The following is a 15,873-nucleotide window of genomic DNA, read 5'->3' as shown; positions in this document are numbered from 1 at the left end:
TATAAGATTGGAAGAATGAGGACATACTAGCATATTGTCTGAAGCACCAGAATCAATGATCTATGGTGTCGAAGACATAGATATGCTATGTGCAGACGCAATAGTACCTGAGTGGGCATAAGTGGAGGTTGGCTGAGAGAGTTGCAAGGAGTTGACAACAAGACTGGTTGTGTAACAGAATGTGTAGAGGATCGAGGTTGTTGTTTCTGTTGCGGTGGGCGTCTATATGGAGCATAATAATGAGATTTGATGTGACCAAATTTTCCGCAATGGTCACACCGTCCATGTTGTCATCCCAGAGGAGGACTGGTGGTAGAGATCTGCACTGACTAGAATGGTGCAGTTCCTGAAAGGTTTGGAACCCGAACTGTCATAGTAGAACAATCAACAGAAGCAACACTTAATGGATTAGTCCAACGGCTCTCATCTGACAACATATAGGAGTATGCATCCTCAAGAGTAGGGAATGAAGATAAGCCCAATAAATGAACACGAGCATACTCAAACTCGTCGTTCAACCCAGCAAGAAACTGAAACACTCGATTCTTCTCCACAATCCCTGCATATAAAACTGCATCATCTGGATCCTTCCAAGAGAGAAAGGAATCATAATGTGACATCTCCTCCCAAATAGCACAAAGCTTGGCGATGTAACCTGAAACTGTCAAGTCACCCTGAGAAATCCTGGTGATATCTCACCCCAACTGGAAAATTTGTGCATTATTCTGCCTCTAAGAATAAGTGCGTTGAACTAAATCCCAAATCTACTTAGCAGTCTTCATAAGCATATAGCCAACAACTATGTTTGGTTGCATCGAATTGAGTAGCCAAGACATAACTGTAGTGTTATCTGCAAACCACTGTGGATATGCCTTCTCTTACTCAACTGGCTCCTTTTCAGAACCAGTAATATAGTCAATCTTGCCTTTGCCACCAATGAACATTTTGGTAGACTGTGCCCTAATCAAATAGTTGGAACCATCCAACTTCACTGTGGTGATTTGAAGTCCTGATGAGTTGGTGGGAAAAATGGCACTATCACCCACAGAACTTGAGCCAAGAGAATTAACAGTCGAGGACCCTGAATTTGCCATAATCTGTCACACGACAATAAAAAACACCACCACAAATTCTGTTAATAAATCAAAGAGTCTCCCTCCTCAGTCCATTCCCGAAAAACCCAAATACATACTTTTTTTAAGGAGCGCTGCCCGCTTACATATAGCCTGACAACCTCCTTCTTAATATCCGGAACCTCTTTGTAGACTAATTTTTTTTTTTTACCCAAGCCCTTCTAGGTGTTGAAGACCAATTATCCCAATTTTTCCAACCCTAGAAGAGTAAAAAAGAAATTGTAAAACTTTGAAATACCTGTTTTTGATCACAAAATAGCAACACAGAAAAACATGTGTAGGCAAACAGCCTAAGGTGGCTGTCGCACAAATAGCAAGGCTGCTCAAAGGTGTGGAAAGGTGTTGGCTCTGATACGAAGTCGAAATATAAAAAGAAGAAAAATGAGATAATTGTGTAAAGGCTTGAATGAGATAAATCACTCATTCACAGCTTTAGTATTTATAGATAAAAAAATCACATGTTCATATTACAAGAAAGGAAACTAAATCAAACTTAAATCAAATTACAACATATTCTAAAGCATATTTTATAGCATAATCAAATCTCTGCTAATATGATAAGTCATTCCATAACTCGTGGCTATCATATATGCTAACAATCTCATTATGCAAAAAACAGGACATTACAAGTTTCAGCCCCCAAACCCTAACTTTGGCTCTCTCTTTCCAACGATTTTCAGTGTTCTCACGTTACCCATTCCAAACTCTAATGCCCTTGTATACTGGGCTACAAGAGAGTTCTAAATAGGGACCACGAACCGCAAGAGAAAACAAGACACATTTTTGGGTCGAAACTGAGTGGCAATGTGACCCGGGCTGAACAAAATTCGGACCACAACATCACAGGAGACTTACCTGACTTTTGTGAAAGTATATATATCTGGTAGGGATATAGCCCTTGTCCAACGTATTTGGAAATTATTAAAATATCCTTCACTCGCAAAAACCAAATTATTTATTTATTTTTTTAAAAACTAGACCTTTCACATACTATTCTGAAATAAACACTATAACACTTGAATCAACCCAAATTTTAATTGCAAAAGATCCAAATCATGCTTCATATTGCCCCTCAGTTTACAGTGTCACCATCCGGAACTTAATAGATTCTATAAAAAAACAAAAAAAACAAAAAAGTCAAAATTTCTGGATTCTAATTATTTTGAGTTTTTATTTTCTATTTTTGTTCAGATTCACGCACTCCGCTACCCTGACTTTATGATATCTAGGACTTCAAATAAATCTGCTCGCTGCTTTACTTGATTGTGTCATGTACTCTGTTTGATATTGTTTTATTATAGTTCTGTTTGGTTTTGATTTGTTTGAGTTATTGAGGTTACTTTCAAGCTTACTTGGGTTTTGGTTCAATGTGTCAATTTCTGCAGCTGACCCTCTCACACCAGATTAGTTCGATAATGATGTTCTGTTTGCTTTTTTAGGCATCTGTGCAGATATTGCAGTGTCGAAGCATGAGTACTGGTCTTCCTTAGCACCTCTTCCTTTTGAAGTAGTCATTTCTGCCGGACAAAAAGCTAAAGAGGAATGCTGGGAAAAAGGCTAGTAACAACTCTTTGAAAATTTATGTCATATCTATTTGTGTTTCCGGCATCCGGAAATTGTTGCCCCTGTGGTCATTTGGTTTAGGCAATATTTTTGTATTATTTGCAGTCCTTTTTTTTTTTTTTTTTTTTTTAATCAAACTGTGAAGCCTTTACATCTGCAACATCGAGCAGGTGAGGACAATCCTGAGAGGACGAACAAACTTGTTCTGGACTTGAGCGATCTAACTGGAGAAGGAAATATTGAGAGTATGCTTTCAGTTGAAATGGGCTTGAAAGAGCTTGCTTCTTGAAGGTTCCTCTTTAAATTTAAAGATCAAACTTTGTTTTATTTACATCAACATCTATCTTCGATCTTTCTCATGGTTATCCTCATTAGTCTTATCATTCAAACTGATGCAATCCTGCAATATTCTCTTAAATTTTCATCATCTTCATGCTCTTTAACTGCAGTTGCTTTATCAGTGATTTGGTATCTATTTCTTGGAAAGTGTTGCTCTATTTAACACTATAATTGCTGTTTTTCAGGTTGAAGGTGCAATTGTGCTTGCATTGGCCCAACAGCGACGTGCAAATGCTCTTCGACTATCCATCTCAGGTTTATTTTGTTTAGCTTCTTTTGGCTTGATTCCAATCTTTAGCTGCTTTAATTTAGAAATTTCCTTCTTGAATATATTTTGCCTTCTTTGAGATTACCAATGATTCCCATGATTTTGATGAATATTGTTTTCCCTCTTATACGGGGCACTCAAAAGTCATAAATATTATGTATGTATTATGAAGTCCAAGTTTTTGCATGAATGGTGATTTTTATGTTTACTCATTGGGATATCCCTTTTATCATAACTGGTTGTATCAAAATAAGTGGCCTCTTGAAATTAAGTGGGATTTTTTTGACCTGGTGCCCTACCTGTTTGCATTCATTTCCTAGGGTATAGCATTTTGCATTTACCTCCTTTTGTTGTCCTAATGACTCTGTTTATAAGACTATCATTGTCTTTTGAAAAAACCATCAATCTAAGTTATTGAAGGACAAAAGTTCTTGTGTCCAATAAAAACTCTCCTACTAACCTGGTTAACTAGATATGGTATGGTATGTGATGAGCCAATTGGCGTACTATTGATTTTTAAAAGCAGTGAGTATGAAAATTACTGGTGGAGACACATCCGAAAAAGTTGAATAATATGTGGGACTATCGTGATGTAGTTGATGGACAACAGGTGAAAATTCTTGTTGGTCCAATGCTTCAAGTTTGCCTAGCCACCGATTGGACCAGCATTTCGTTGAAGGCTTCTGCCTATTCTAAGCATTTTTCTTGTTTGGATGCTGAAGTCTTCTAGATTATATTTAAGGTTTGGTAATAGCTATTGGCAAAAATGGTTTTCTTCCTAAGCATATTTTGTTATTTAGCAGTTGTGGCATGGAAATAATCTTTGGCCTGAGACAAGTGGTGTTCTAATATTGAGGAACTTGGTTCTGGGAGGTCTTAGTTCAAGTCTTTCCATTTGCAACTGTTCTCTCGATTTGCACTCTATATGTTATCTCAAATTGCATTCTATATATTCTCACTGAGACGGATTGTACGTAAGGGAGGGTGTGAGGGCATGGGATAAATATGGGGTTCATTCCTTTTCAGCTTAAGTTTTTAGATTAATTAGTTATAAATATGGTATCAAAATGGGTAAGGTCTTGAGTTCGAATCTCACCATCATCCCTACTATATTTGATGAACATGTTTGGACAATTCATAACTGTGAGTCCGGTGTTAGAGGATATAAATACTTTATTAACATCTTTTCTAACAGAAGAATTTTTGGGTTTAGTGGTGTTCGAACATGATAGTAGAGTTTCGTTGTGTGAGGTTCGGGTACAAATCTTCCTATCTAACAGAAGCTGTTCACCTATACTGCAAGTTCGTACTTCACATCTGTTTGCCTCTCCACGTGCAAGATGCGGTCACAAGTAAGGGGGGATGTGAGAGAATGATTTACATTGTTATCCTATTCCTTAAGTATTATTAAATGAATAAAAAAGGAAAGAAAATTGTCAGGTTCAGTAATATGCACAAGAGTACTTATGTAATTCTGTTTATTTTGTGTGCAGATATTAAATCACCTGGAGATCCAAAGTATATTGACTCATTTGGTACGTTCCATTTGGATATTTTATTGCATTTTGCTTCAGGCTGATGCCAGATAGGTGGAATGAGAATTTGTTGTTGTTTTAGTATTGGCTATTAATTTAGAATCTATAATTGCACAAATTGCATTAGACTACTACTAAATTCAAAAGTGAGATGCAATTGCAAACCACAGGTTTTATCTAATGATGTTTAGTCGTCGAAGGTATATCTGATAGTGACCGCAGAGAGATTTGTTGATGTACCCCCCAAAAATCATATTTTGTATCCGTCATCTGTTTGCAGTTTGTTAGCTTCATTTCACTGTTTTGTGAGGAAAAGGATCCTCTCCTTGAGAATCTTTCTGCTGGACTCTGCAGTGCTCATCCCGCGGCTCAGATTTTAGCCACGTCATCCTCGATGTTCAAATCTACAACTTGCAATTTCAATTTTAAAAGAAATTTCAACACGGAGGATGACGTGGCTGAATTTGGGCCACACGATTGAACCCTGCGGAGTCCAAGAGAGAGATACTCAAGGAGAGGACCCGTTTCTGTTTTGTGATATTATATATATATATATTGGTTACTCTAATTTTTCTTGTAGATTGGTTCTGGACAAATTTTATTCGTATGGGTTGCAATCTTTCACTGCATTGAGGTCTTCTTTCAGCTAATCAAAACACCTACAATATTTAGAGCAAAGCTTCAACTATTTTTATAGGGTAAAGTGCAAGAAACCCCCTTCAACTATTACCCTATTAGCAAATAACCCCCCTCAATTATAAACGTGGCAACAAACCCCCTGAACTAACCATTTGGTTGCAATTTACCCAATCCGACGACCGGTGAATTGAATTTGACCATGAAGTTGTGCATGCTTGGTCACGTGATGACCCAATTTTATTTAAATGACCAAACTGCCCTTATGAAAACTAAAAGACCACAGTGCCCATCGTATAACACTCAAACGCACCCTACCCTAATTTCCTAAAAATCCCCAAATTCAAATGCGACTGAATCCTAATGGTATCAACTAATGTTTTATTGCAACAATGGCACTGCCCAGAAAAGCATATGCACTTAGCATCGTCCATGGAGTTCGCTTCCTCTTCAACGATGATGACAACTGGCGGAAGAGCGGTCGATGGCACCTGCGACAGATTCGTCATCTGAAACCCATCGCCATCGACTGTTGTAGACTGTTTGTCTGTAGTTAACGATGACGTGAATGAATTGGCGGACGACGTTTACTATCGTCTTTGGAAACTCAAGTAATTCATACTCAACCACACACCACCCCCAACATACATGCGTGATAAAACCAATTTAACTCTGCAAATCCACTGCCACCACCTGAACGTCAACAAATCAAACCACGACATTCTACTCTTAGAAACTCTAAACAATTTATACTGGATCACCCACAGCTATCCCAACATATAAACCCAATTGAAAGTGAGTTGTTTGGGTCTCTTTTTTGCTTTTCCTAATATTATTCAAACTGGAATCTCTTCGATTCTGAATAACAATAGATACTGATCCGAAACACAATTTCGAATTCAATATTAAATTTTTAATCGTTTTAAAAACGTCGAAGACATTGAACAGCCACTCCGACGCCTTCCAATCGGCATTGTGTTCTTCCCTGTTGATACCTTCCCCAGAAGTTGCAACTCATATTTATTTATTATTTTTAGATAGGTCTGTGGATAACTGATAAGGTTGGGCGAGTTGGCTGAGTTCTGTTGAGTTGTCTCATTTTGATTGATTGTTGAGATTGTTAGCTGCCACGTCATCAATTTAGTTGTATAACCCTTAAAACTACGTAGTTTTAAATAAGGGCAAATATGTCTTTTGATTTTTCTGACCAAGTCAACTGTCGGATTGTCCTTAAATTAAACAAAACCAATAGTTCAAGGGGGTTATTTGTAATTTCAGCGGGTTAGTTGCACTTGAGTAAGAGTTGGGGGTTTCTTGCACTTTACCCATTTTTATATAACATGTGCATTTATTTACACAGCAACTCCCAAATTTTGTTACTGTTCCATCTTTTTTTCTTTTTCTTTTTTTTTTTCGGTGTTCCATCTTATGTTTAAGCAGCCAGACAGTTGAAGCTTATTTGAAGCTTCTTATGTTTGTAGCATTATAGTTATCGATGTCTTGTTTATTGCAGAACTGAGTGCAGAGGAGTCTGAGGATGTTCTTTTCAAGGAGGTCTGGCTTTTCTTTCTTAGTTACCTCTACTTGTATCCATGTCACTCTTGATTTATGACATTTAACCAGTGAGTCTTATATATTTTATACATACACACACACACACACACACACACTCACACACACACACACACACATATATATATATCATGTTAGTTTATAGCTAATGGTAGCTGTTAGTCATATTTTCTTTTTCTGAAATTTTGTACAAAAACTGGGTTGGTGCACTTTTTCATGATTTTTATTAATGACATCATTACTTAGAAAACCCAACGAAAAATGATTAAGTAAACAAATTATCAACTTAATTAGTGATTTTCATTCAATTGTGCTCCACTGACTTCCAGTTTCGTCAAAGATCTGGAAAGTCTTTGTCCCTTGTTGGGAAGGTAACATGGCGCACATGGGGATTTTTTCTTTTCTTTTCATTTCTATTTTTATTCTTTGCCTCGATTTAACTTCATAGTAGAATTATGTCGTTTATTTATTTATTTATAGTGATGGTTAAAAATCACATCCATTCGCAGTACTCGGTAGTGGTTCTTTATAACTAGTTTTTTTAATCTTAAAGTGACCTGTTCATATCCTAATTATTTGATTTTTATTTACATCACATAACTTTAACAGGCATGGCTTACATATTTTTGGGGAAGAGCCAAAGCCAATTGTATAGAAGAGGAGATTGCCAAAAAACGACTTCAATTTTGGATTAGCCATAGCCGACAGTCACCAACTTCGCATGATGCTGTGGATGGTAATTTTTGCTTATTATAGTCCTCATGATTAACATAGAAATACCAATCCTTATTTCAGGAATACCATTTGGTAAGTTGATATTTGATATTGAATGATACTATGACAGAAATATATATATATATATTTTTTTGACCCTTAGATATCTTTGAGCATGTATTCATCAGTCATAACTAATAAAAAGGTAAACTTATACATAGGTGAATCTTATGTGAGACTGTATAAAAAGAGCAAACCCAATACACGAGGCTCCTGCCATTGTGGGGTCTGGGGAGGGTTAGATGTACGGTCTTATCTTCGCATGCGAAGAGACCGTTTCCTTGTGTCAAACCAGTCATAATGTGAAACTGAATATGATATCTAAAAGTTTATAAGAATACCCTCGATATATTAAGAGGGACAATTGTGCCGCCTCAGTAATTTTGAAAGAAAATTGTTAACAAATTGGGATTCATTTTTTTTGTTACTGATTTGTGCAATTAGTCTTAGCCTTGCTATTTTTCTTTCTGTTACTTGCTTTCAAGTGTATTGGAAGTGGCCTTTTTCAGTTTGCTATGGTGCTATGATGTATATTCCCCCTCTTTATCCATTGTACTAAGCACTTGGTTTTTTTCAATGGAAACAACCTCATTCATGAAAAAATAATAAATTTGGGATTCATATATCGACACCTTTTTTTTTCTTCCATTTGAACTCATTTCTATAATTCTTTTAGTTGCTTTAATAGGTGCAGTTGTAGCCCGTAAAAAATTTGTAGAACTAGGAATCGAAATCCAATTTTGTTCTAGGTTACACATTCATTTCCCTTCAATTCTATTTGAATTCGTGTATAAAATAGAAATGCTTTTAGGAAACTAGCACTCGAAAGTGTTTCTATAACATATACTTGTCCATTTTAATTGCGGAATCCCTAATTATGGCAGGCTTTGATTATTGTAGACTTGTAGTCATACACCAAGTATCCTAGCATTAGCAGCTCAATTCAGAGTTGCATGTTATGGTCTGTGTATCCGCTTTTTTTGTTTGTAGTTTAATCCATTATTTGCTCATTTATTTGGCAGACCAAATTTGAATTCAAGGACCATCGGATCACGTGTGTCTTGTTCTTTTAGTAAATTAAGTATTTTGGAAGTAATAAATTGTCCGTCGAGATATCTCTTCTCCGCCGCCGCAGCAAGAGGCCTTCTGCAACTCCAAGAATTAACTATATTTCACTGTGAAAACTTGGAAGAAATAGTTGGAGATGACAATGAAATCATGGATACAGTTACTTTTCATCAATTAAAGAAGTCTTCCAAAACTGAGAAGCTTCAATGCCAATACGAAGAAGACGTCAGCTGAAGAATGCAATGTGTCCGGCCTTGCACAACTGTTTAATGATAAGGTATGCTCCGCATTATCTATCCGCATTCCACCCTTATTTTTAATGATTTTGATGTGATTTCATCTTCTTTTTTTCTTTCTTCTTATTTTGTATATATAAGTATAATTTCATCTATTTCACACGAAAGTTTTTAACTTTTTGTATATACTTTTTATTTATCTTTCTATTTTATCAGATAAGAATTCAATTGAATAACTCTTACATGAATAGTCACGTGTAAGACGAAATCTCCACCCACACGTGCGAGTGGAGAAGGGAATAATATTGCAAGTTACAGCAATAGCGTGGTTCTTTCACAACATGGACGAAATCTAGTTTGATCTTATTTTATATATATATATAATTCTACAAATTATCAGAATTAAGCAGACTGCGTTTGTTATTGAAATGACAAAACATTCATGATCAAGATGATTGTATCACTTGTTAATTTAGATGATGATATCTATCTAAATTACAATTTATTATACAAAACATGCTCATCATAACTAGACAAGCATTGAAATTTATTAATATTATCTATTCTACCTTCACCGTTCAAAGTGAAAAACATAAGTTTGGTTATAATCTATATATATATATTTTAATCATGAGAATTGAATTTGGTTAGACAACTTGGGGTTGATTGGTACTGAATTTTCCAGATCCGAAGTTTGATGAAATAAGATGAATTGAAACGTTTGAATATACAAACTAATTTTTTTTTTTTTTTAAATTTTCGGTTTCCTAGAACAAATCAAGTAGAATATCTGAATGAAAATATTAGGAAACATACCTAAGATTGAATGAATTCTCCAGATAAAATTATTCCTGCTTGAAAACTAACATATCATAAATGGATCTTGACATTATTCTGTATAAAGTGGTCTAAAGTGTCTTTTTCAATTATTATTATTATTTTTTTGTAACTTCACTTTCCTACGTCTTTGACCCGAGAGTAGAGAACAAAGTTCAATGGGCACCTTTTTTGTTCATGACATTAACTATTTTCAACAATTATTTTTATTTTTATATCTGTTTTGGCTCTGCACAGATACACCATATAAATTCTCTCCGTGCGGCCAAAGAGCCACATTACCGGTCACATGTAGGGGTGCAACTTGGGCGGGCTAGCCCAGCCCAACCCGAGTCCAGCCCATAAATTTTAAAATCTGGACATATAAATTCACAATTCGGGTTTAAGTCGGGTTGGGTTTTTTCAAAATCCAATCTTATTCGGTTTGGGCTGGGTTCAACCCGAAAGCCCAAATTAAACATTTCATTAAAAAAAAAAAATCCACGAGGAAGATGAGGGTCAGGCGGTTGAGGAGCTCTTTGACCGGAACGGTCACTTCTCTAACGTCTTTGTCGCCAAGGGTACGCTCGCAACGGAGGTTGAAGACGAGGGTCAGGCTGTTTTGTCGGGCAGCCGACTCGTCTATGGTGAATTTCACGGGGAAGTTCCAAGTGGGGTTGTCGTCGCCGTCTCTGTCGACGATGGTCTTCTGCTTGGTGCTGTGGTCGCCGGCGATCGAAACGACGACGTACACGTCCATCTTGGTGATAAAGTTGACTTTCTTGAGGTCTTTTGTGGAGATCGACAACCTTGATTTCTAAGGTACGGTACTCCACATTGATTAGAAACAACAGATCGACGGAGAGAGATATACTAGAAGATATATACAGAGAGAGAAAGAGAGTTTTAGAGAGAGAGAGAGAGGCAGGCGGATGTAGCAGAGACGTAAACCATGTGGTCCGATTAATGCAATGAGACGTAAACCATGGTTGGGTTAACTTGATTGGTGGTTAATTACTAAGTTTTAACCATGGTTAAGGACTTCAAAGAATATTTAATTCGAAGTTTGAACAATTCTAATGAATTTAGGTACTAGAAACCTAATAGTCTAGACTAGACGTCGTTATATATATATATATATATATATATATACTTGATTTATATATATAAATCAAATATATATATATCATTACACTATTAAATTTATATATATATAAATCAAATATATATATATAAAATTACAAAATATATATCAACCCGTGAACTCGACCAGATCCGCCCGAACATATTTGGTTCGGGTTATAACCCAACCCATGTTGGGTGCAATTCGGGTTGAATCAACCCAACCTGATTCGGGTTGAGGTTGGGTTGGGGCTGGGCTGGGTTGGGCCAACCCAAGTTGCACCCCTAGTCACATGTCAAAATCTCATCTTGCAAAGCAATCTAATACTAATATATTGTTGATAAGTGAAAAAATATTTTAATGTTTATAATAGAGAAAACTTATCAGAAATCTGTCACCATAAGGAAATTTAAAATTTAACTCTCAAATTACTAAAAATAAAAAATAATAATAATAATAATTAAAAAAAAAAAAAGCATAATTACCTCCTCATAGTATAATTTGGATGGCTGGTTTTATTATCTTGATACACTTTTTTGTACAATTTTAATTAAATTATGAATTTCATTTGTTTTTCTTAAAACAATATAATTATGTATTTAAATCCTTCAATTGTATTAGCTTTTTCTGTTCCTGTGTTTTGGTGGAGCTTGTTACCTACAAATTCTTTCAATAAACTAAAAGCATCAACACTGACAGTTTTGAAGTACAACATTTCTTTATTAAAATGAGATTTCAGATCATCAACAATATTACAGTTTTTTTGAAGTATAGTATTTCTTTTTTAAAATGTGATTTCAGATTATCAACATTAATAAATATGTTAAGTGCAATAATATTAAAGCATCAACCCATAAATTTTTGAAGGACAATAAACTAAAAGCATTCTAGTAAGTCTAATATCTATTCTAACCTTTTTTTGACCTTGTGCTATTTTTCCTTAAAAAATGTTAATGAATTTCAATTAGATTTCAACTGAGCCTTCCATTGAATGTTGTGTTTTGGTGGCTTTTTGTTATTGCATCCACATGTCCTTGAAATCAGTAATAAACTTTATTATTGTTTTCCTTAAAAAATGTTAAACCATTAATTTGGCAGATTGCGTTATTTTCAAGAGAAAGAAAGGAATATTATCAGCAGCAAGCTGATGTTTTGCAGGTTAAATTTCCTTGCTTGGAGGAGTTGGTTATTGATGGAATGAACAAGTTATTAAATGTTGCTTCAACAGAATCACTTACAAGTTTCCAGAACCTAAAAGAGCTCCATGTGAGACGGTGTGACTCCCTGCAAGAGGTATTTAAAGTTGAAGGGTCAAAAGGAGCAGAAGAAACAGGTGCAAGCAATAAAGCTATGGGAAAAGAAGTGGAGAACAATCTTGTGTTCACTCGATTAAATAAAGTGAACTTTTGCGGTCTCTGCTGCAGTGGAGGGTCCAAAGAAGAAGAAGAAGCCAGTGATAAAGCACCAAATATCACATCTGGATTGCAGTCAAAGGGAAAAGAAGTGGAGAACAATATTGTGTTCCCTCAATTAAATAAACTGGTCTTAGAAAAGCTACCGTCCCTGATGAGCTTTTGCGGAAGGAATTGCATTTCTGAATTGCCATCCGTAATAAAAATAACAGTAGGATGTTGTCCCAAATTGGAGATGTTTCCTTGCCGATACCGAACAGTACTGAACCATTGCGGAACCTGAACATTGTGGAGCTAAATCTAGTGGATGCCCCATTACAACCATTGCCAAATGAAATGGTAAGTCCATTATTTCCTATTACAGTTATGAGGAAACTATTATTCCAGTTTTCTCTGGTGTTATTGAAAATTTGCACACCAATTTAAATCCATCTATTTATATACCAGAGCCTCAAAAATCATAACCAGATGGAGCCTCAAATGAATGCCACTAGCTGTGAGCAGGACGGGGGTTTTTCTTGTCAACAACCTAATATGCAGTTATATGTCTATAATTTGAGAAGAAATTGATGAATTTGTAGAGCATAAAAATGGATTTAGTACTGAAAATTAGAAGGTTCATTATTGCTTGGTTTGCTTTATTTTTTTAATCAGAATATTGTGGAGCTAAATACGGTGAGTGATTTCTGTGCGCAAGTTGAATTTCCTATCTTGGATACATTGATACTGAGTGATGAGAGCATCTTCGAAGGTACTTGCCATGTCCTTCCCTTTTGCAAAGTAATAAGATTCTTGGAGGTGCACTTCTGCAGCAACTTAGTAAATGCTTCTACTCTACTACAACGGTTTGAGAATATCCAAAAGCTCACTCTGCAACATTGTTTCTCATTGGAGGTTATCTTCAAACCTTGAAGGACTTTCGGTGTTTCACAGCCTAACATCTTTGACAGTTCGAAATTGCAACAGGCTGAAGTATCTATTCTCACTCTCAATAGCAAGAAGTCTCACACAACTCAGGGATCTAAGAATTGAATATTGTGATGTGATGGAAGAAATACTTAAAAACGAAGGAGGAGGAGGAGAAGATGCCACGGGTGAAATTGTGTTCTCTCGGCTAGGGTATCTGAAACTTTTTTCTGTACCAAACCTCACATGTTTTTGTCGGGCAAACGATGTTTTTCAATTCCCATCCTTGACAATGGTTAATATACACGAATGTCCGGAATTGAAGACTTTCACATTTGGATACTTAAGCACACTGGATGTAAAAGTAAGCACAGATTTGATGTCTAGCCGTGCAAGTGACCTTAATAATCATGTGCAGCAATCTCGGAAAGGAAAGGTAACTATATACACGTGCCTTTGTCCTTATTACAAGACATCACTTAGCGAATGCTTTTCATTTAATCCGTTCACCTTCTGTTTAATTTAGGGACTAGCGGTGGAGGAATATAATGATGAAAAAACAAGTTAAGAAGAAGAAGAAACCACGATGATCATATTCCACTAAATCAGTAAATAAGGTACCGACTGCTGCGTTTTCTTTTTCTTTACGTTTTTTTTTTTTTTCATCATCTAGTAATTTGTTTGGGGGTGGTGGTAGGGGTTGAGTAGATATTCCATAAGTTATGTTCGACCAATCAAAATATAATAATTAAGTTAGATGAGGGAAATTTAAATATTTAAGTATGACTTATTTAATTGAATTGTGTATTTTGATTGAAGAGCATACCAATGATATACTCTAATTACTCAATTTCTTCTAAGCTGTCCAATTTGTTAGTAGGATGTGAATTCTTTGTATTATTTATTTATTTATTTCCGTTTTCAATAACTATAACTAATTGTTTCTTTTCTCTGTTTCAAATTTCCTGTCTCAAAAGGCATTTACAAATATCTCTCCACAATTCAAAGTATGTTCATCTTTGTCTAACTTTTAGTCAATTTATTGACCCTAAGCCCCTCTTTTCACCAATTGTTGATCCTTTTGCAAAATTGAAATTTCCTTCAAAGAAAGCGGAAAAACGAGAGCAGAATTTCCTTAATATATTGTTGTAATGAGAAACATTTCTGGAAAATTATAAATGTATTAGTAATTTATTATCTATCAATATTTAAGTTTTTGCTTATATTATTTTGGTTAAGTTTTCCTATTATATACATTCTCATTTTTCAACATTGTCTACCCCTCTGACTGCCACCATGTGTGTATATATACGTATATATAATTTCATTAAATCAGTTATTTTTTATTTTATTCTTTCATGTATATCTTACGTAACCTTCATATTGGTGGTCCTGATTGTAGTAGGATGGAAGAGGTTTTCAATTTATAACAATTCTCATTTGGGTATTCCAGTCCACAAAAATAAAAGATACAAAAGTGTTAGGTTAGAATAAAAACACTTAACCATTTGGGGTTATTAAACTTCATAGCTTAAAGTTCATATGATTTAAAGAGACGTCGGTTTGATGATGATCCGTATAGCAAGTGGTTAGTAAAATTTAATTTTTTTCATTTTTATGGGAAAGAAAAAAAGTAATGGATGAAACAAATGCAAAATAGTGATGCTATCACTCATGGTGGCAATTGCAGTGCTGCCTTTGATGGTTGTGGTGAAAATGGAATTGAGATTTAAAACTCTTAATTAAAGGCTCTTTCTCATACTTAAATATAAATATATAGATATATATATATAAATTTTCCCCCTTCTCAATAATTCATTAGTTATAGTTTCCATTTTGAATTTCTGACCAATCAGCCTCTATTATTTGCAGGTGGATCTAAATTCTCATGGGACCCAATCTAAATCAATGGGAGGTGATTGAAACGTTCCAATAAAATGTGTTTTGTCTCTTACAATTCCTAAGAACATACTGCGACTTTTCATTATTATTATTATTATTATTGACAACTCTTAGCAGCACGAAAAAATGAAAAACGCCTAAAAGACAACAAAATCTAATAATACGTAAGCATAAACCAGTATGCAGGTATTGATAGTATTGCTCTTTCTTTTTTTCTTTTTTTTCTTCTTTGTCTCTCAGCCATTCCTTCCATGGAGGAAATACAAGAGTGTTTTTTCTCATTGAGATCAAATAAATCCCCTGGGCCTGATGGATACTTTAAGAAGGCATGGCCAATAAGAGAGTTCTTTATTAATGGACAACTTCTTAAGGAAATTAGTTGCACATACCTTGCTTTGGTCCCCAAGTCCTCAAATCCTACTTGTATGGATTATTTTAGGCCCATAGTATGGCATGTTGTAACACAATTTATAAGATTATTTCAAAATTAATTGCTAAGAAGCTCCAATCAGTCCTCCCTAGTATCATTAGAGGCAACAAACTGCCTTCATCAAAAATAGAAGAATAGGTGATGGGATTTTCATTGCTCG

General features: G+C 35.3%; 1 pseudogene; it reads left to right on the top strand.

Annotated features, from left to right (window-relative positions):
• The window catches only part of LOC132305022 (coiled-coil domain-containing protein SCD2-like), a 39,543-nt pseudogene extending 24,062 nt beyond the window's left edge, over positions 1–15,481 (top strand).
• Positions 15,482–15,873: the final 392 nt, after the last annotated feature.

The sequence above is a fragment of the Cornus florida genome, unplaced genomic scaffold (assembly GCF_030987335.1).
Source record: "Cornus florida cultivar Cherokee Brave unplaced genomic scaffold, ASM3098733v1 CherokeeBrave_3.0.0_Hap2_Chr04, whole genome shotgun sequence".
NCBI classification, from domain to species: domain Eukaryota; kingdom Viridiplantae; phylum Streptophyta; class Magnoliopsida; order Cornales; family Cornaceae; genus Cornus; species Cornus florida.
Note: the sequence above shows the minus strand (reverse complement) of the source record. Positions and strands in the feature narration are given on the sequence as shown.